This window comes from Suricata suricatta, chromosome 10 (assembly GCF_006229205.1).
Source record: "Suricata suricatta isolate VVHF042 chromosome 10, meerkat_22Aug2017_6uvM2_HiC, whole genome shotgun sequence".
NCBI lineage: Eukaryota > Metazoa > Chordata > Mammalia > Carnivora > Herpestidae > Suricata > Suricata suricatta.
The window spans coordinates 39354255-39376041 of NC_043709.1; the positions used below are offsets into that span (position 1 = coordinate 39354255).

A 21787-nucleotide genomic window follows, 5' to 3' on the forward strand; every position below is an offset into this window, starting at 1 on the left:
TATCAAAAAACTAGAGTCCTGAGGACAAAATGTCATTTCACACCTTTAGCACTTACATATCTTTAAGAGCTACACAATCCACTTTGTCAAACTTCTACTTATCCTTAAAAATTTGACTCAAGTCTATGTCTTCATGAGGTTTCACTCTATGCCCCCAAGTCCACTGCAAACAAGCCAGGCCCTTTTCCCCCAATGTTCTAGGAAGCATTAAATACTTCCCCTTGCTCTCACACATCCCTAATTACTTGTCCCCACTAGATTGTCAGCCCTGATATACTTTCTTAGAATCCCCAAGTTATAACACAACCTGGAAGCTTATCATCATTCATTAAAGGATTCATGTGATTCTGAAGAAAACATATGACAAGCATACATACATACATACACCAACAATCTCTTATAAACCTAAAAAGGTTATTCAAAAATTGTCTCATCCTATGAAAAAACATATGTATCACTTAGAAGGAACAGTAATCCTTTTCTGAATTTATTTTAGCTACACTCTTTTTTTACTGAGGTATCACATGCATACAATAAATCACAAAAATGTTAGGTGTAGAGCATATGATACATGAGTTAATCACCACCCATATGAAGACAGAGAAAACTTCCAGAACTCCAAAAGACCCTTCTATTCCTCCCTCTCTTAATGGGTAACCACTACTCTGTTTTATCACTGTAGATTTATCTGTTCTTAAGTTATCATATTAAGTGGAATCATACTGCATGAATCTATTTGTTTCTTCTTTTTATCAACATTAAATCTGGAAGATACATCAGTGTAATTGTAAGTAGTGGTAGGTAGCTCATTCTTTTGCTCTATGGAGGGGATAGTTTGTTTATGGATCCCAATTCATGTAACTGACCAAAATAAAGCCCAATTCTACAGGAGGATTTTTAATGATCTTAAACTCAATATCCAATTCAGGATTTCTGGACTCTTCATTTTTGCAAATAGGAAAAAAAGAAAGTTCGCTTTATTTCACATATTTTCCCAGGCTCTGTGACCTGTATTGAAGTCCAAGAAAATGTAAAAGAATCAACAGTTTCTGTGCCAGACTACTGACGAAGTAACAAATCACAGATCCAGAAACCATTCAAAAATGACTGGAAATTGCTTTTGGGATTTTAAGTATTAGAGGCAAATGGTCATTATTTGCTCTTTAAATTCTGATATTGAATTGTTAAAATTCTTTACATGGCTAAATCAGTAGATCTAAAGTGCAAAGAAAAGGACGCAGGCCCAAGAAAAGGATGGATTCTGTAACCTTGAAGGGTAAGAGGCCATTCCAGCAGAAGGTGTTGGGGTAAGAGTTCTACTTACCCTTCCACTAATGTGTCCCAGACGAAAGACTCCAGTGTTACATGTACGAAAGGAGTCCAGCACTATAAAAATAGTAGAAAACTAATGGAATAATATGACTGACAAAAAATGTTGATTTTTTTGATAAGCCTCAATACCCATTCATGATTTAAATATAAGAAGAAAATAGAACTAGAAGGAACTCAAGTAGCTCTAGCAGAGAATATCATACTTAATGATGAACTATAAGAAGAATATACAAGATGCCATTTATATGAAGCTTAAAATTATTACTATTCATTACTGTATTATAAATACACATAAATATAGTAAAAGTAATCTCATATATGAAGTGAGAAATCCCTCAAAGTCAAAAATAATATAAAGATACCTGCTATCATCATTTCAATAAACCACTATATTACAGGCACTTAATACTATGGTAAGGTAAAAGAAATCAATAATAAATTTAAGGATAATGTAGAAAAAAGTTTGCATATAATATTGACTACAAAGAACATTTAAGAAAAGTTATCAACAAATCATTTAGACTAAACAGGATTATTTATTATTTATAATGCACCAGCAAAAAAACTATACCTTTATATCAACAACAATAAAAATAGTGACAGAACAAATAATTTCAAAAAAAAAATCCATTAGTAAGAAAAACATAGGATATAATGTCCTCAGAGGAAAAAAAATAGAAAAATATATTAAGATCTTTACATAGAAAATCAATTTCTTTTCATTGAAAACATGCAAACTATCTATGTAAATGGAGAGATAGTACAGGTTCATGGTAGGAGAATTCAATATTATAAGCATATCAATTGCCTTCCAGCTGTTCTATAAGTTTAACTCAGTTCCCAATCTAAATGTCAACATATAACTTTATTATATAACTTAAAAAGTTGATGTTTACTTCATACATAAGGAAAAGCAATGACAAAGTAATGGACAAAGAAAATGACCCAAATAGATTACTGAGGTAAAATATATAACTTAGAAATACACCCCCACAAATATTAATATGCAATTCAATAAAAAAAGACTCAACAATTTTGAAAATGATTTTGGAACAACTGGTTATCCACATGAGAAAAAATAAAGCTAGTATAAAAAATTTTCTGGGGCACCTGGGTGGCTCAATCAGTTGAGCATCTGACTTCGGGTCAGGTCATGATCTCGCAACTCATGAGTTCGAGCCCTACTTTGGGTCCTGTGCTGACAGCTCAGAGCCTGGAGCCTGCTTCAGCTTCTGTGTCTCCCTCTCTCTCTGCCCCTCCCCTGCTCTCACTCTTTCTTTCTCTGAAAAAATGAATAATTATTTTTTTAATTTCTTACATAATATATAAAAAATATAAGCTCTAATAAAGAGAGTGATAAAATTGACTAACGCTATCTATACAACAAAAAGTGGACATAAAAAAGAAAGGCCAGGGATTGGGAAAATATATTTACAACATATATATGTGCATGTGTGTGTGTGTAGAAATTAAAACCAAAATTCTTACTAAAAAAGCTAAAAAAAAAAAAAAAGGCAGATGACCTAATAGAAAAAGGAACAAAGCATATGTATAGGCAATTCCTACAAAAGGAAACATGAATGGCCAATATGCATGAAAAATAGAAACTGAGAAAATACAATGTTTTAAAAAAGACACTATGTCCCACCTAAAAGATTATGAAAAATTTTTAAATGTTACCAATAGCAACTGCTGGAAAAGATGTGATAATTCTAAAACTTACATGAATTACTGGCGGGTTTGTACCTGGTGTGCTGGTATAGTGCAATCACTGTAGTGAGAAATGCAAAATCTAGTAAAATCCAGCTATACATCAATTGTATTCCTAGGGAGAAATCCATTCACTTAAAGATGTGTATAAGAATGTTCTCCATAGCATCCTTGGCACTGATAAAAAAAATTAAAAATAATCTAAATATCCAGTACCAGAAATTCAGATAAATTGTAGCATATATTTGTATAGGGACATAGTTTGTAACATTTAAAATGTATGAACCAAAGTTCTACATATCCACATAGACAAATCTTGATAGCATACGGATGCATCAAATAAGGAAATTATGCAAAATAGAGTGTGATATAATTTATAAGCAGTTTAAAACATATAAAGAAATACTAAATACCACTTAGAAATACATGTGAATATACATGAGTACAGTGAAAGCATGAGCATGTAAAAAGTAATGAACCCAAAATTAGAACAGCAGGTTTTTTTCTGAGGTGAAGACATGGAAATGAGGCTGGGGAGAATTACAAAGGAAACCTTAATAATGATGCAGTATTCCGTGTCCTTAAAAAAAAGAAAGAAAGAAAGAAAGTCTAAAGCAATATGTTAAAATGAAGTAAGGCTGGATATCGAGTACACAGAAGTTAATCATTATTAATCACTTTGGTGTTCCTAACACTGAAAACAGTTCACAATAAAAACAAGAAATGTTAAAAAAAAAAAAAGACATTATAAAAGTATTTATAATAGATAAATCGATCAACCAAACAAGTAACTATAAGACTACAGCCAGTAGGTTTCTGCAGAGCTACGACCTCCTCATAAATGGCATCTGACAATGTGGCCAGGGGCAAAGGGTTCCTTTTGGTTGTTCCAACAGTGCTGCTGGCATTTATTGGGAGGAAGGGGGAGAATGATACAAGTACATGACTTACAATGCATTGGTACAATCCAGACAAAGAAAAATTGTCCCTAGATCTCCTGTTGATGGTTACAGGCACCAAACCAAGCAGCCTTAGAACATGACTGACTTGACCACAGTGTCAGCTCAAGTTCTTTATCATGAAACGATGGCCCCTTCCTTAGTATGCTTTCTTTAATAACATTTTTTCTTTCTTTTCCCAGAGCTTCCTATGTGTCAGAGATTTTCCCTAGACCAGAGAGAGAAAAGCTGTGTGAGGTTCTGCCCTAGTCCCAACTCCAAAGCAGAATTCCCAGTTCATCCACTCAGCCAAGGACCCTATCAAGTTAGCCCCGGGAAATCTTTATGCTCACTTGATTCAGATACACATAATTAAACAGACTTGGTACTACCTGCTGTCCCATGAATGCCCCCACAAATAAATGAATCCCTTTTTTGTGGCATCATAGCGAAATGGGCAAACATAAAGTCAACAGTAATAGAACAAATTTTGTGGGTTAGTTTTCAGAAAATGCAACCCAATTGTGTAAAACAAAATAAGCTTCTCTCTTGTGTACCAAGCATTCGGGGGGAAAGTTTTTAAAGAAACATAACAGCCTTGCATCATAATCCACAATCGAAGATCTTGTAAAATTCCATCTTTCTCACTTGAAATATGCAGAACAAATAAAAACAGCAGGGGAAAACATTATATTCCTTGCAACATGGCTCCTCTGCTTCATTTCTGTACTGGAAATGGTAGATTATTTGCTTTATCAGATGACTTGGCTCTGTAGCCCACATTTAAAAGAGCATACACGGGTTTTCATCAGCAGGAAGTTTGGACTTGATTAGTTCAAGATAAAAGTATGCAAGGAGGGTTGAATATCATTCTGAGTCAATAAACGTATGTGTAATGGAGATGGAAAAGTACAAAACATTCATATTCTTAGGTACTAATGATAAGTAGGAAAAAAGCTTGCATCTTTTAGCTAAATTGTTCATTGTCTGCAAACTCAGGGTAGTAATTCAAGGCCAAGTGACAGGAAATTGCAGTTTCCTGGCTGACATCAATTTGATGTTCAGTAATAGTTTTGAAATGGGAATTTCTAAGCCTTAAAGAGAAGGGAAAAAACACACATACATACACAATAATTCAGGTCACAACCCAGATGATGTAGCACACGTAATGTGAATAAAATGATGATGGGCACTTAAAAAATTCAGAGCCTTATTATGTAATTTTAATCAAACTTTTTTATTTAATCAGGTTCTTACATTTAGTATGTACATGGAGTCGGTTATTTACAGAATACAGGCTCCCATAAGGGAGATGCAAAACATATGGCCATTTCTTGTTAGAAAAGCAAATAGACAATTATTTTTTCTAGGTAGTCATAAAAGTAAATATACCTAGAATTGGTGAGCTAAAAGGGTTTTCAAATCTTTTCTAGTTTTCTTGCTGTGGAAGGTAGTAATCTACATAACTCCCCCTCGGCAAAAGGAGCATTCCTCACCTTTCCTACCCAAGCTCATTCCACCATATACATAATTAGTTCAAACTACCTAGAGAGTGAAGACTGCTAATTGTTACCCAATATCTATTCTCTATTTATCCTCAAGGTTCTAACTGTATGCAGCATTGTAACTTTCCATGCGGAAATGAGAGACTACCTTAACCAGTTTACCCGGTGGCTAGGTCTTGCCATTCCATGATGCCAGGGTGGATGGAATGCAAGCAGAAATTGCACATACCGCTTTTGAAAAGGATATCACTTGTCTAGCGAGTTTCTTTCTTTCCCTTCCCAAGGGCTTTAATGTAATGTTGTACCAGTCACACAGCTTCAGCCATGTGACAAGGACACTACCCTATGGAAAGGTAGAGCAATGAAATGGAAGGAATCTCAGTCCCTGGGGCAGAACCTCTCACCTGCCCTGGAACACTGACCTAATCTAAATTGTTAAGAGAGTGAAAAATAAACTTCAATCTTGTTTGAACCACAGTACTTTTGTTACAGCAGATTCTCCTTTACCTTAAGTCCCTAAAATTCAGAAATCTTGGCCTTACAGAGAACATGATAGACTGGATTGTTTTCAGTGAATATCCTCCCATCCCCCCTGTCCAAATACTTAGAATTTGTCCAAATGATTTGCTTTGAGAGAGAGAGAGACAGACAGACAGACAGAGAGAGACAGAGAGGGGTAGAGGGAGAGAGAGAATTAACACAAGCAGAGGCTTCAGAAATTTGCATCATCCTTGCACAGAGGTCATGCTAATCTCTGTATGGTTCAAATTCTAGTGTAAGTGCTGCACAAGGGAGCACTGAAAGCAGATTTTAAATCAGCTTGCCTTCTTGCCTTCCTATAATCATCGATGAGAAGAGCGAAAAGTGTGCCTCAGATCGCCACTGGTCCATGAAAAAAGGAGAAATGTAAGGGAAACCTCTATCCATGCATCCAACCATGATGCCAAAACCGGCTGAGGCATGGCTGTTCCATTAACAAGAACACAAATGCTTGGTATTCCAAGCAATCAAATTTGGAAGGAAGGACAAAGGGCAAAGTTGGGCAACAGTACTGAGGCAACACGCAATATTGAAAAGAATACTGATGACATATTAAACAATTTAAACTTCACAAATTGTGAATTAAAAGTTTTCAAAACTTTTATGTGTAACACCATGGCTTCAATTCAATTTTCTGATCTTCAGAAGAAAAAGGTACAACACACAATCTTCAAGGACACTTACAACTTTAATATTCGAAGATTTGATACATTGCCTCCTAATTTCTGCCACTTTCTTAGGCAAGGCTATCTTAATCAGTGCATTGCACGTTTAGCACATTCTCCTTGCTAAGAGGTGTTCTCAGCCCTCTCTCATTTCAGGTCATTATAACCATACTTGTTACCATTTTTATAGCCCATTGGGCTACACTTTACTTTCTATCATATCCTCTTTGGACACTAGTGCAATAAAAAGGAACAGATACTCTCTATTAAATATCATAAACTGCATGTTAACTAGAGAATCAAAAGTCTACCCAGCATATAAAACTGTGCAAATTTCTATTTGAGGGTTCAATATTTAAGAGAGTTATCAAAGAAAGACCAGCACTTAGTGGAGAGTCACTCCTTTATTTAATGAGATTTATAAAAGGATGGGGAGAGAGCCCTTTAGGCAACAGTCAGTAGTATCTGGTGTCTAATAAAACCACTACTTTGTGCAAATTTTTTCTTGATAACAGCAGAAAAATTTTATATTTCACTATTTACAATTGTAGAATCTCTATATTCATTGTATTTTCTTCTCCTGTGCCTACAGGAAGACCACATTTCACAGCTATAGGGTTGGGAATACATTGCTTAGTTTTCACCAATGCAAATGTGAAGTGTCACGTCTGGAAGCAGAGAGTCCAATATGAGAATTCCAAAGACTCTTTCCCATTCATGTAACTCACATGGACAAAGTTTGAATCCCTCAGTTACTGTTGAAAGAAAGTCAGTAAGAAAAGTGACCTGACCCATATCAGACTATGGTACAAGTAAGGAAAAAAAATTGTGTTTTGTTAAGCCATTTGGAATTTCTGATCATCACATTACCTGACAGATACACCAGGGATACCTTGGCCCTCTCATCCCATAGCACTGCACACTACTCTTCTCTACTGGAATGTATGTTTTCACCACACCTTGAAATCCTATCTATTTTGTTTGCACATACATCAGTGAAATTTTGTTCAACAGATAAAGTCTGAATAAAGAAAACAGAATAATTTAAAAGTTTTGACTTCCACTGGCATATACATGCCACTGTACAAGGTACTCAGGAAATTGTATGCTTTATGCAATTCATCAATTTTCTTTTCTTTTTAAGTTTATTTACTTATTTTGAGAGAGTGCCAGTGGGGGAGGGGCAGAAAGAGAGAGAGAATTCCAAGCAGGCACCACACAGCATGGACCCAATGTGGGTCTCTAGCCCACAAACTGCAAGATCACAACCTGAGCCGAATCAAGAATCAGACACTTAACTGACCGAACCCCCTAGCACCCTGCAGTTTGTCAATTTTCAAATAGTCTAGTTTTACACTAACTTCTAATTTCATTATTGAAAAGTTTTCAATAAACCCTAATAATTAATTTTAATATGCTTATAAACATTAGGTCTCAAGTCATAAAATAATACACAGAGATACACTCTTTTATACACAAACATTCATGATCCACTGAAAATGAACATTTGAGAAATATGAAATATCATCAAAAAGAGCATATTCACAATCACAGCAGTACCCCTCTAGATAAGTCACTTAAGAAACAGTTAAAACTACCTCATTTTCATTCTTCAGAAGTAAGTTATCTTAGCACATGATTGTACAAATCAGAAAGGAAACAGGAAGGGAGGAAGAAAGGAAGAATATATTAGCCAACAAAAGAAATGTAATAGTCATTTCTTTTGTAAAAGCCGATGCTACATTTGTCTTTATGAGAATATGGCACATTGTGTAATGGGTCAAGATAATGAACAAGAAAGACTACCTTACAATGGGGAAATAGAGTTTAAAAACATTTGAATTTAAAAACATTTGAATCACCATTAATCCATCCATACAAATACAGAATTTATATTTAAATATTAGAATTATATTGGACTTGGGGTGCCTGGGTGGCTTAGTCAGTTAAGCCTCTGGCTTCGGCTCAGGTCAGATCTCACATTCGTGGGTTTGAGCCCCGCGTCAGGCTCTGTGCTGACAGCTAGCTCAGAGCCTGGAGCCTGCTTCGGATTCTGTGTCTCCTTCTCTCTCTGCCCCTCCCCCTCTCATGCTCTGTCTCTCTCTGTATCAAAAATAAATAAAAACATTTAAAAAAATTAAAAAAAAGAATTATATTGGACTTAATTTTTCTTTAATGTTACTTTTGAAAAAGATTTCACAGCAAAACAACAGTATAAATAGTACGCTAGTAAGAACTAGCTGCTTCAGAGCACTTCAGCTCCATGTAATTTGTTTACAAGTAATGAATGTGCTGATTACAAATGGTTTTTATTATTCATAAAAGCAAGTCAGGTATTTCTTCATTCAATGAATATGCATGGAGCACCTACTAAATGCCAGAAATTAACTTTATACAGGCACAATAAAATGAAACTTTCTCAACTATATTCTAGAAGAGAAAGAGTTGAAAATGGTGAAATTCTGATCCCTATTATCTGCGTTAGCAACATTTGGGTAAAACTAGGGTAGTTTCAAATGAGAAGAAACCAAGGGCAGGTGTCATGAAGACTGATAGATCTCTAGCTTAAAGAAAGAAAAGGGACATTAACAAGGCTTCTAAAATGACACCCTACCTGACCCACAGGTCAAGCGTCGCAGAGTGTGTGTTCAGGGGGTGAGGCTGTCAGGACAGGTATTACGGTTTTCTTTTCTTGCTTTTTTTAAATTGTGACCTGGCAAACCATGCATTCTCAATTTGCTATAAGCCGGCTTGTGCCACTTGATATTGTGTCACACATTGATTATAATTACTTATTCCCTAAACATGATTAATGCATTTGATATTGCAACACCTGACTCAGAGAGGTACATAAAAGGAAAAAAGTTTTCAGTACAGCTGTGGACAGGAGCAGAAGGAATGATTTATTTGAGGAGCAGTGGTGAACCTGTATTAATTTATGCATAAATTTAGATCTACCACTCATTAAAAAATGAACCCATCACTTTCCTCATTAAATGTCATGGCTTTAACCTTGACTGTCAGATTTTGATTTTTTTTAATGTTTATTTATTATTGAGACAGAGAGAAACAGAACATGAATAGGGGAGGGGCAAAGAAAAAGGAGACACAGAATCCAAAGCAGGCTGCAGGCTCTGAGCTGTCAGCAGAGAGCCTGATGCAGGGCCCGGATCCATGAACCATGAAGTTGAAGTCAGATGCTTAACTGACTGAGCCACCCAGGCGCCCCTAACCTTGGCTGTCAAATTATAGAAAGCAACTAGCATGATACAATTTTAAAACAAAACAAAAAAGAACAACCTAAACCAAGTGACCCTGATGCTATTCTCCAGAGGCAAACACTGGTTCCAAAGGATAGTATACCTTACTGCTTTAAATTGCAAACAAGAAACACTGCAGAAATATCTCCCTAGTTCTGTATTAAAATACGAATACATATTCAGTTTACATAAATGATTTCAGCAACATTAGCTTACATGGCAGAGTACTATTTTGATTTAAAAATGATTATATTAAGGTACTACATACATTTTCTTTTGCTGGCCTTTCATAAAAGCAATTTCTCACTCAATTTGCTTAGCAATAGTACTCAAAAACTCTTTCGCTTGTCAATAAACATAATTCCTTGATTTGCTTGTAAGGACTAGTTAGTATTCTTCCAGGACCTAAAAACACATGGTGAGATCAAAGGAAGGAACATAAATTCTGATTGAAACTGTGCCTCACTGGTGATGCTACAGAAGAGTATGCACTGTTGCTGTCAGCGGTAGAGGTACGCTTCAGCCTTAAGTTCTCCTTTCAGATGGAATATAGATTACAGTAGCTTAAACACACACCATTTTCTGTAAGCCATGCTCTGTACCAAGATCATTACCATCTCACTGAAAACCTGTGACTTTGAGACTTTCATTCTTCCTACTTTACAGAGAAGGAAACTGAGGCATACAAAGGTTACATAACCTACCACAGGTCATCTGTACAACAAATGGTGCAAGCAGGCAGCTTGATTCTGAATTACAAGTGTGGTTTTATGGGAGAAGATATTTGAAAATGAAATATCCAATAAAGAATTAAGTGTCCCATATAAAGAACTTGTAAAGCTCAATATCCAAAAAAGCAAAAACTCCGATTAAAATGGGAAGAAAACCCGAGATATACACCTAAAACATCACCTCATCCCTGTCAGAACGGCTAAAATTAACAACATAAGAAACAACAGAGGTCGGTGAGGATGTGAAAAAAGAGGAACCCTTTGGAACTGTTGGTGGGGATGCAAACTTGTACAGCTGCTCTGTGGAAAAGTATGGAAGTTCCTCAAAAAGTTAAAAGTAGAACTAATCTATGATCCAGCAATCACACTGCTAGGTATTTACCCAAAGAATACAGAAATCCTATTTCAAAGCGACACACACACCCTGATGTTTAGAGCAGCATTATCTACAATAGCCAAATTATGTAAATAGCCCAATGTGCATCAACTAATAAATGAATAAATAAGATACACACACACACACACACACACACACACACACACACACACAATGGAATACTAGCCATGAAAAACAATGAAATCTTGCCATTTGCAATGATATGTATGGAGCTAGAGAGAATTGTGCTATGTGAAATAGTCAGAGAAAGACCATATGATTTCACTCATACGTGGAATTTAAGAAACAAGACAAGTGGCCAAAAAAAAAAAAAAAAAAAAAAAAGAGAGAGAGGCAAACAAAAAAAACCAGACTTTTAACTACAGAAAGCAAACTGATGGTTCTCAGAAGGGCAGTGGGGAGGGGGATAGGTGAAATCAGTGATGGGGATTAAGGAGCACCCTTGCTGTGAGGAGAAGTGGATGTCGTATGGAAGTGTTGAATCACTATACTGTACACCTGAAATTAGTATTACACTGTATACTAATTGAAATTTGAATAAATTTAAATTTTAATTTATTTTTGTTTAAATTAAATTTATTAGTTAACTTAAAATTTAAATAAACTAAAAGAAAACCTTTAAAATAGTTTGCCTTTACTGAATGGTGACAGACAATAGCTACACTAGTGGTGACTATAGTACAGAGCTGTTGAGTCACTATGTACTACGTACAATGAGACTATTCTAACACTGTCTGTCAACTATACACCAATTTTAAAAAATCTTATGGGTGCCTGGGTGGCTTAGTCAGCTGAGTGTCCGACTCTGGACTTCAGCTCAGGTCATGATTCCAGGGTCCTCGATTCCTCTACTCTGAATATGGAGCCTGTATGGGATTCTCTCTTTCTCTTCCTCTGCCTCTCTCCCCAACTCAATGCTCTCATACGCGCGTGTGCGCTCTCTTTCTCACTCTTTCCTCCTCATGAAAATACAAAAATGTTAGGTGGGGGAGAAAGGATGCCTATAACTATTTTACTTTCCCTGGATCAGGAAGCCTCCAGGGAATATTTGTGGAATGAGTGTGGAAGACAATAATAACACCTACCTCACAGATGTAGAAGAATTGATTTTTGGTTTTTGTTGGGGGGAGGCTAAAATCTTTTTTTATTATTATTGGAGTATAATTAACATACAGTGTTACATTAGTTTCAGTACAATATAGTGATTCCACAATTCTGTACATTACTCAGAGCTCATCAAGATAAGTGTTCTCTTGATCCACATTATCTATTTAACCCTTCCCCTCCCCCGCATCCCCTCTGGCAGTCATCAGTTTCTTCTAAGAGTCTGTTTTTGCTTGTCCGCCTCTTTTTAATTTGTTTTGTTTCTTAAATTCCACAGATGAGTTAAATCACATGGTATTTGCCTTTCTCTGACTTAGTTCACCAAGCATTATATAGTCTAGATCCAGCCATGTTGTTGCAAACAACAAGATTTCATTCTTTTTATGGTTGAATAATATTCCATTGTGTGTAATTTGTATACATATTTAGATATATAAATATGCATAGCACATCTTCCTTATCTATTCACCCATGAACAAACACTTGATTGGCTTCTATACCTTGACTATTGTGGTTAATGCTTCAATAAACAAAGGGGTGCATATATCTTTTTGAATTTATGTTCTTGTTTTTGGGTAAAGACTCAATAGTGGCATTACTGGATCATATGGTATTTCTAATAGTTTTGAGGAACATCCATACTGTTTCCACAGTGGATATACCAAATTGCATTCCCATCAATAGGGCAAAATTAAACTATTGGGACTGTGTCAAAATAAAAAGCTTTTTGCACAGTGAAGGAAACCATGAACAACAACAAAAAGATAACCTATTGAATCAGAGAAGATAGTTTAACCAATATATTTGATGAGAAATTAGTATCTAAAATATATAAAGAACTTACACATCTCAACACCAAAATAACACATAATCTAATTTTAAAATGAGCAAAGGACCTCAACAGATATTTTTCCAAAGAAGACACATAGATGGCCAACAGACACATGACAAGATAGATGCTCAGCATCTATAATATGCAGGTAAATGCAAATCAAAACCACAATGAAATATCACCTGACGCTTCTCAGAATGGCTAAAATCCAAATCACAAGAAAACACAAGTGTTGATACGGAGATGGAGGGAAGAAAAGGAACCCTTCTGCACAGAACAAGTGACTTACAAAACTTAACTTTCATCTACTATGTTCTAATTTCCAAAATATTTTCCAACCCCTTATCTCACTGAAAAATGCTCTTCAAACAACAAATTACTGCACCAAGATTCACAATATATTAGCAAGTTATGATTTAAGTCAGTTGTTTCCATCTGGTCTTCAGGTTTTTCCTCTGTAAAATAAGAACCCTAAAGGACAAGTAAATTTCCATCATGATCTAACTTGAAATAACTGCTTATGTCTACTCAGGCATGTATTTGCTGCAAACCCAAATCTTTCCCATGTAAATCTTTTAGGACATATCTTTCCTCAATAGCTTTGGTTCCTATTAAGTTTTGAGCTGCTCAATCCCAAATAATGAATTTATTTTGTTCTTTATCCTTTTTTTTTTCCATCTTATTTATGAAGGACTCACCTGTTGCTCTTAACACTCAATTTACCATGCCAACACTTCCTTGATACTTCATTTTTTGGATGACAAATTAGATAACTTTGGAATATATGACCCCCATTGAACTAGTTGCTCTGGTTTTAGACAAACGACTGTGTCAATAAAAATATACAGGCTTCCTGCAATATGGTCTTAAAGGGATTAAGAAAAGGGTTAGTGAAATTATCTCATAAGGAAAAACTGTGTATTCTCCATGACTTATGTATTCTGTTATTTATATTAATATAGACATTTGTTTTATTCTAGGAGTCACACTCCAACTCTCTCATTTACTGTCTTGTTCCAGTTGTTCCTGGTTTGATTTAGAAGCTCCTTCAAGTTGACACCTGTGTCTTCTCAAAATTCCTTATCACTTTTGTTTTTATTGTGATTTTTAAAAAATTGTCTATTCAAGGTCCTTTGCTCATTTTTTAGTCTAGTTGTTTTATTGTGCAACCATTAGAATTATCCATCCCCATAATTCTTTTCACTGAAATCCCATACCTATTAAATAGTAACTCCCTATTGTCTCTTGCCCCCAGGCCTTGGTAACAACCTTTACATTTTCTGTCTTTATGATTTTGCTTACTCTAAGTACCTTATATAAATGAAATCATACAGTAATTGTCTCTTTGTAACTGATTTATTTCACTTAGTGTAATGTCCTCAAGGTTCATTCAGGTAAGAGAGTAGTGCAGAATTTCCTTCCTTTTAAACACTAAATAATATTCCATTGTATTTAAATGCCACATTTTCTTTAACCAATCTGTTAATGAATACTTGGACTGCTTGTTTGTTTTAGCTATTGGGAAGAATGCTATGAACATGAATGTACAGATACCTCTTTGAAATCCTGCTTTCAATTATTTTGGGCATTTACCCAGAAGTGGAATTGCAAAATCACATGATAACTCTGTTTTTCATTTTTTGAGAAACCTCCATGCTGTTTGCCACAGAAGCTAGGCCATTTTATTCCCATCAACAGCATGCAAAAGTTCCAATTTTTTATATCTTCACCAACATCTGTTTTCTGTTTGTTTTTAATAGCAGTCATCCTGGGGCGCCTGGGTGACTTAGTTGGTTGAGAGTCCAACTTCAGCTCAGGTCATGATCTCACAGTTCACAGGTTCGAGCCCCATATTGGGCTCTGTGCTGACAGCTCAGAGCCTGGAACCTCCTTCAGAATCTGTATCTCCCTCTCTCTGCTCCTCCCCTGCTCATGCTCACCCACATAGGCACACACTCTCTTAAAAAAAAATAAACATTAAAAAAATTTTTTTAAATAGTAGTTATCCCAATGGATGTAAAGTAGTATCTCATTGTGGTTTTAATTTGCATTTCCATGAATGATTAATGATGTTGAGCATCTTTTCCCGTGCTTATTGGCCACTTGCATATCTTTGGAGAAATGCTTATTCAAGTCCTTTGCCCATCTTTTTTAATCTGGTTGTTTTGTTGTTGAAGTTTAGAAATTGTCTGTATATTCTACCTACCAATTCCTCAACAAATACTTGATACACAACTATTTTATCCCATTCTATGAGTTGCCTTTTCACTCTGTTTAAAGTGTCTTTTGATGTAGATTTTTAAACATTTTTCATCAAGTTCAATTTGTCAATTTTTTTTCTTTAGTAACCAGTGCCTTTGGTGTCATTTCCAAACATCATTTTCAAATCCAATGTCATAAAGCTTTTATCCTATGTTTTCTTCTAAGAGTTTTCTCATTTTAGGTCTTACATTTAGACCCTTGATCCATTTTGAGTTAATTTGTGTATATGGTATTAGATCAAAGTCTAATTTCATAATTTTGCATGTGGATATCCACTTTCCCCAGCACCATTTGTTACAAAGAGTGTCCTTTCCCTGTTGAATGGTCTTGGTACCTTTCCACAAATAATTTCAACACGAATGTGACAATTTATTTCTGGGATCTCTGTTCTATTCCATTGGTCTATATATCTCTATGTCTATACCAACAGTTTTAATTACTGTAGCTTTGAAAAGCCTTGAAATCAAGAAGTAAAATTCCTCCAGTTTTGATCATGTTTTTAAAGATTTTCTGTTTGGCTATTTAAAGTTCCTTAAGAGTCTTTATGAATTTTGGAATATGATTATCTGAAGAAAAGTCTTTGGGATTTTGATAGCAATTCTGCTAAATTTGTAGATCACTTTTGGTAGTATTGACATTTTAATATTAATTTATCCAAACCATGAATGTGAGATCTGTTCCATTTATATCCTCTTTATTTCAGCAATTATTTGTAGTTTTTTTTGATACAAGTCTTTCACCAATTTGATTAAGTTAACCTGTAAGTATTTTATTCTATTTGATACTGTTATAGATAGAATTTTGTGATTTTTTTCATATTGTGCATGAATATAAATACAACTTATTTTTGTGTGATTTTGTATCCTGCTACTTTGCTGAATTCACTTATTAGTTCTAACATTATTTTTGTGTGGAATCTTTAGGGTTTTCTACATATAAGATCATATTATCTGTAAATAGATATTTCTATGTCTTCCTTTCCAATTTTAATGCCTTTTATTTTTTCTTGATTAATTGCTCTGGCTAGATTTTCCAGTACTATATTAAGGTGATAAAAGTCACATCATTACTTTGTTCCTGATCTTAAAGCCAAAGTCTTCAGTCTTTTATCACTGAGTGGGATGTTTCCGGCATGCTTTTCATAGGTGGCTTTTATTATGCTGAGGTAGTTTCCTTCTATTCCTAGTTTGTTGAGTGTTAGTATGATGAAAGGGTGTTGAGTTTTTACAAATGCCTTTTTTTTCTGCATCAACTGAGAGGATCATGTACATCTTAACCTTTATTCTGCTGATGTGGCATATTCTTGCACTCTAGGAATAAAGCCCATTTAGTCATGGTATAAAACCCTTTGAATATACTGAATCTTGTTTGCTAGTGTCTGGGGAGTTCATTTTTTTAAAAGATGTTTGTGTGAATGTTAATATGGGATACTCAGCTGCAATTTTCTTATAGTATCTTTGCCTGGCTTTGGTATCAAGGTAATGCTGGCCTCACAGAATGAGTAACAAGTGTTTCCTCCCCTTCAACTTTTTGAAAGAGTCTGAGAAGAATTAATAGTATTTCTGCTTAACTGTTTAGTAGAACTCTCCAGTGAAGCTCTCAGGCATGTGGCTTTTCATTGTTGGGAAACTTCTGATTATTTATTCAATTTCCTTAGTATTTACAGGTCTATTTAAATTTTCCACTTATTTGTGATTTAATCTTCATAGGTTTCAGTGTTTCAAGGTATTTGCTCATGTCATCAAGATTATTCAACTGGTGTACAACTGCTCAGGGCACTTTCTTATAATCCTTTATATGTCTATAGAATTGCTAGTAATGACCCCACTTTCACTTCCAACTTTGAAGTGAAATTTCAATTCAATTTCTCCTTTTTTCCCCTTAGGCCCATGTAGCTGTTTGTCTATTTTATTGATCTTATCAAAGAATCAACTTTTGGTTTCATTGAATTCTCTTTTTTCTTTTGCTATCCTCTATTTCATTTATGTCTAGTTTAATCTTTATTATTCTATTCCTTCTGCTAGCTTTACCTTTGTTCTTTTTTATACTTCCTTATTTTGTAAAATTAGATTATTGATTTATTATTTTTTAATGTAAACATGTATAGTTATAAATTTCCCTCTTAAAATGTTGATGTATCACATAAGTTTTGGTATGTTGTGTTTTTGCTTTCATTTGTCTCTAAGTATTTTTTATCCTAACTTATAATTTCTTCTTTGGGAACAAAGGTTGTTTAGAAGTATGTTAATTTTCAACATTTTAAAATTTTTCCAGTTATCTTTTTGTTACTGATTTTTAACTACATTCTGCTATGGTCAGAGAAGACAAGTCTGTATTGTATCTTTTTCCAACAATTGAGATTTAATTCATGGCCAACATATGGTCTATCTTAGAAACTGTCCCATGTGCACTTGGGAAGAATGTATACTGTGAATGGAGTATGGAAGTCTATTACTGTGTTGTTATTTCTTCCTTTAGCTGTATCAATTTTTGCTTCATATGTTCAAGTGCTCTGATGTGGGGTGTAAATATATTTATAACTATTATATCCTTCTGATGACTTTACCCTTTTTCATCACTTTTTAAGTACTTAATTTATCTTTTATATTTAATTTTTTCATCTTATTTATTTGTTTAGAGAGAGAGACTACACCTAAGGGGCAGGGGCTGGGGAGAGAATCCAAAGCACCCTCTTCAATGTCAGCGTGGACCCCCATGTGAGGTTGGAACTCACGAACCATGAGATCATGACCAGAGCCAAAATCAAGAGTGCTTAACCACCTGAGTCACCCAGGTGTCCCAAGTACTTAATTTCTGACAACATAAGATATCTAAAGGTTATATTTTCCCTTTCCCAATCTTGAAGTCAACCATTTCTCCCAGGAGCCATGGTACTTTTTATTAGAAATGGTTTTAGGAACCAAGATCTCAGGGGTATTTACTATTACAAATATGTCACTTTCAAGTAGACAAAGTTAGGACATATATGTATGTATACCAACATACATGCACATATATGCACATATATCTATATTTATGTTTGCATTTTTCTAACTACTTATATGTTAAAAACCATGAGATCATACTGATAGCTCTGATTCTCACCAAAACCATGGGTTCATATGTGGTCTCTTCTCCTTTTTCTATTTGTATCTTCTTTCTACAAGAAACCTGGTTCTTATTTATCTACAATATATTTATTCATTTACTCAGTTCTAGTATACACATGAAGTAGTTTAGAATTTCCAGCCCAGATGCCTCTGAGAAACGTCATCATTAACTACAGTATAATATTCATATTATGTTCATTTTTATCTCAAACCCTACAGTACACAGTCATATACTATTTTCCAAATTTACCTAAATCTTTGTTTCCCCATCTTCAGTTCAATTACAACAATTCCCTACCTTCTCAGGGAAACTCAAAGTGACTTTATGCAACAAGTGGTATACCTTCCACATCTCTGAAAAGACCTTTTCCCAGTGCCTGGTTTGACCAAGTTCAGAGAGAGAACTAACTCCAAGCAAATTCTTCAGTAAGTGAGAATGCTCAGTTTTCTAAAAATAAATAAATAAATAAATAAATAAATAAATAAATAAATAAAATAACATATGTTTTATTGATTCAACTATTATAAAGTAAAGGAGTTCTTTTGGCCAAGTTGGAGAAATAGAAGGTTTTATTCCTTTATTACTCTGGTTTTCAGACTATCATTTAACCTGAAAGCAATATTTTTCCCTTGCTAAAAGAAGACCAAATTCAGAAAGGAAGACTATTAAAAGGGAAAAGGCTCATAAATCAACCCAGAATCCTGAAAAGATGTTTTAGAATTTGATCTTGATTAAAAATCAGTCCTTCTGAGAGCTAAGAAATTAAGATGGAGGCATAGTTGGACCATAGGTTCTCCTCATCCCTCAAACACAGCTAGATAACTATCAAATCATTCTATATATGAATACCAAATACCCAAGAAATCGACCCAAAGACTGACAGAACAAACTGCACAACTAGAGGTAGAGAAGAGGCCACATCAAGGAAGATAGAAGGAGAGACCTGGTTTGGGGGAGAAACAGATCACAGGTGCTATGCAGGGAATGGACACCCTGGTCACAGATAAAGGTGAGAGCAAGTGCAGGGCACAGAGATACACATAAGGAGAACATTTACCCAAAGCCACTGGCTGGGAAAAGGAAAGGGGCTGATATTCATGAGTTTTTGCCAACAGCAGGGCTCAAAGACTGGAGTTTTAGAAGTCTGCAGACTTGGCTGGGATAAAGCCCGGAGGGCGCTGCCCTACACCTGCACAGAAGGCAGTGAAACAACCCCAGGGCAGACACTGTGATCTAAGGTGCACAGGGAGAGACTGTTCACTCTTCTGGCATCTGTGACAGGTTGTTTTTATGGAAACACCTCTCCAGGGATAAAGGAGGCAGTGGGTGCCATTTCTTACCCCTCCCCCAAGTATAGGATCAGAGACACCTGCTGAGGAAGGCTAACTTGGACACTGCCTGTTTAGCCTGATTTTTAAAAATTTTTAATGTTTATTTATTTTGGAGAGAGAGATAGAAAATGAGCAGGGGAGGGGCAGAGAGAGAGGGAGACACAGAACTCGAAGGAGGCTCCAGGCTCTGAGCTGTCAGCACAATGCAGAGATCAAACCCTCATAACTAGAGATCATGACCTGAGCTGAAGTCTGATGCTTAACTGACTGAGCCACCCAGGCACCCCTAGACTATTCTTTTCTAAATCCATGCCCCTGTGCTCTGGCATGACTGCCCTTCTCGGTCAAATCTGAATCCATCCCAATGCAGCAAGATACTTCCCCAGAAGACCAGCACAGGGACCCCCACACCAGGTCCTAAAGTTTGGAGTATTAAAAGTCCGCAGGCCTGGCTGAGGTAGAGCCCAAGGTGCACTGTGCTTCTCCAGGCAGGCAAGCAACCCAGAGACAGCATGAATATAGCAATCGGCAATCTGAAAAATGCCTGGGACATACAAATCAATAAGGAAACAATGGCTTTGAATGACACACTGGGCCAGACTTAACAGATATGTGCAAAACATCCCAAAGCAGCAGAAAACATTCATTTCAGTGCACATGGATATTCTCCAGAACAGATAACATACTAGGTCACAAGTCAGTCCTAAACGGGTTCAAAAAGATTCATATCATACCATGCATATATTCTGACCACAATGTTATGAAACTTGAAGTCAACCACAAGAAAAGAAATTGGAAAGACCACAAATACAGTTTAAACAACATGCTACTAAAGAATGAATGGCCAACCAGGAAATTAAAGAATAAATAATGAAAATGAAAACACAAAGGTCCAAAACCTTTGGGATGCAGAAAAAGCAGCCATAAGGATAGTGTATAGCAGTATTGGTATACCTCAAGATGCAATAAAAAAAAAAATCTCAAATATACAACTAACCTTAAACCTAAAGGAGCTAGAAAAAGAACCCAAAAAAGCCTAAATCCAGCAGAAGAAGGGAAATAACAAAGATTAGAGCAAAATAAATGATATAAAAATGGGGGAAAAACAGAATAGATTAGTGAAATCAGGAGCTGGTTCTTTGGGGAGAAAATAATAAAATTGATAAATCCCTAACCAGACTTATCTAAAGGAAAAAAGACCCAAGTAAATAAAATCACAGATGAGAGAAGAGAAATAACAATCAATACCACAGAAATACAAACAATTATAAAAGAATATTATGAAAAATTATATGCCACCAAACCAGCAATCTGAAGGAAAGAAATTCCTAGAAACTACTAAAACTGAAGCAGAAAGAAATAGAAGACTTGAGCAGATCAATAACCAGCAAAGAAATTGAATCAGTAATAAAAAATCTCCCAGCAAACAAAAGTCTAGGGCCAGATGGTTTCACAGGCGAATTCTACCAAACAATGAAAGAAGAGGTAATACCTATTCTTCTCAAATTATTCCATAAAATAGAAATGGAAGGAGAATTTCCAAACTCATTTCATGAGGCCAGCATTACCCTGATTCAAAATCTAGACAAAAACTCCACTAAAAAAGAAAACTATAGGCCAATATCCCTGATAAACATAGATATAAGAATTCCCAACAACAGTACATTAAAAGAATCATCCAGCATGATCAGGTGTAATTTATTTCTGGGCTGCAAATGTGATACACCCCATTAATCAAAGAAAGGATAAGAGCCATATGATACTTTCAATAGATACAGAAAAAAGCATCTAATCAAGTATAATATCCATTGCTGATTAAAACCCTCAATAAAATAGAGACAGAGAACATAACTCAACATAATAGAGGTCCTATATGAAAAATCCACAGCCAGGAATCAGGAATAGGACAGGGATGTCCACTCTCAACACTTTTTTTTTTCATAATATTTTATTGTCAAATTGTTTTCCATACAACACCCAGTGCTCTTCCCCTCAAGTGCCCTCCACCATCACCACCACCTGTCTTCCCCCCCTCCCCCCTCCCCCCCAACCCTCAGTTCATTCTCAGC

General features: G+C 35.5%; 1 protein-coding gene and 1 non-coding gene across 2 annotated transcripts in view; both read right to left on the minus strand.

Moving 5' to 3' along the window:
* Positions 1 to 21787, minus strand: part of NAV3 (neuron navigator 3) — an 821156-nt gene that overhangs the window by 584662 nt on the left and 214707 nt on the right. The gene's annotated exons all lie outside the window — the stretch shown is intronic.
* Positions 6182 to 6283, minus strand: LOC115305829. The gene has a single exon (XR_003915018.1). It is a non-coding gene; the product is annotated as a U6 spliceosomal RNA (small nuclear RNA).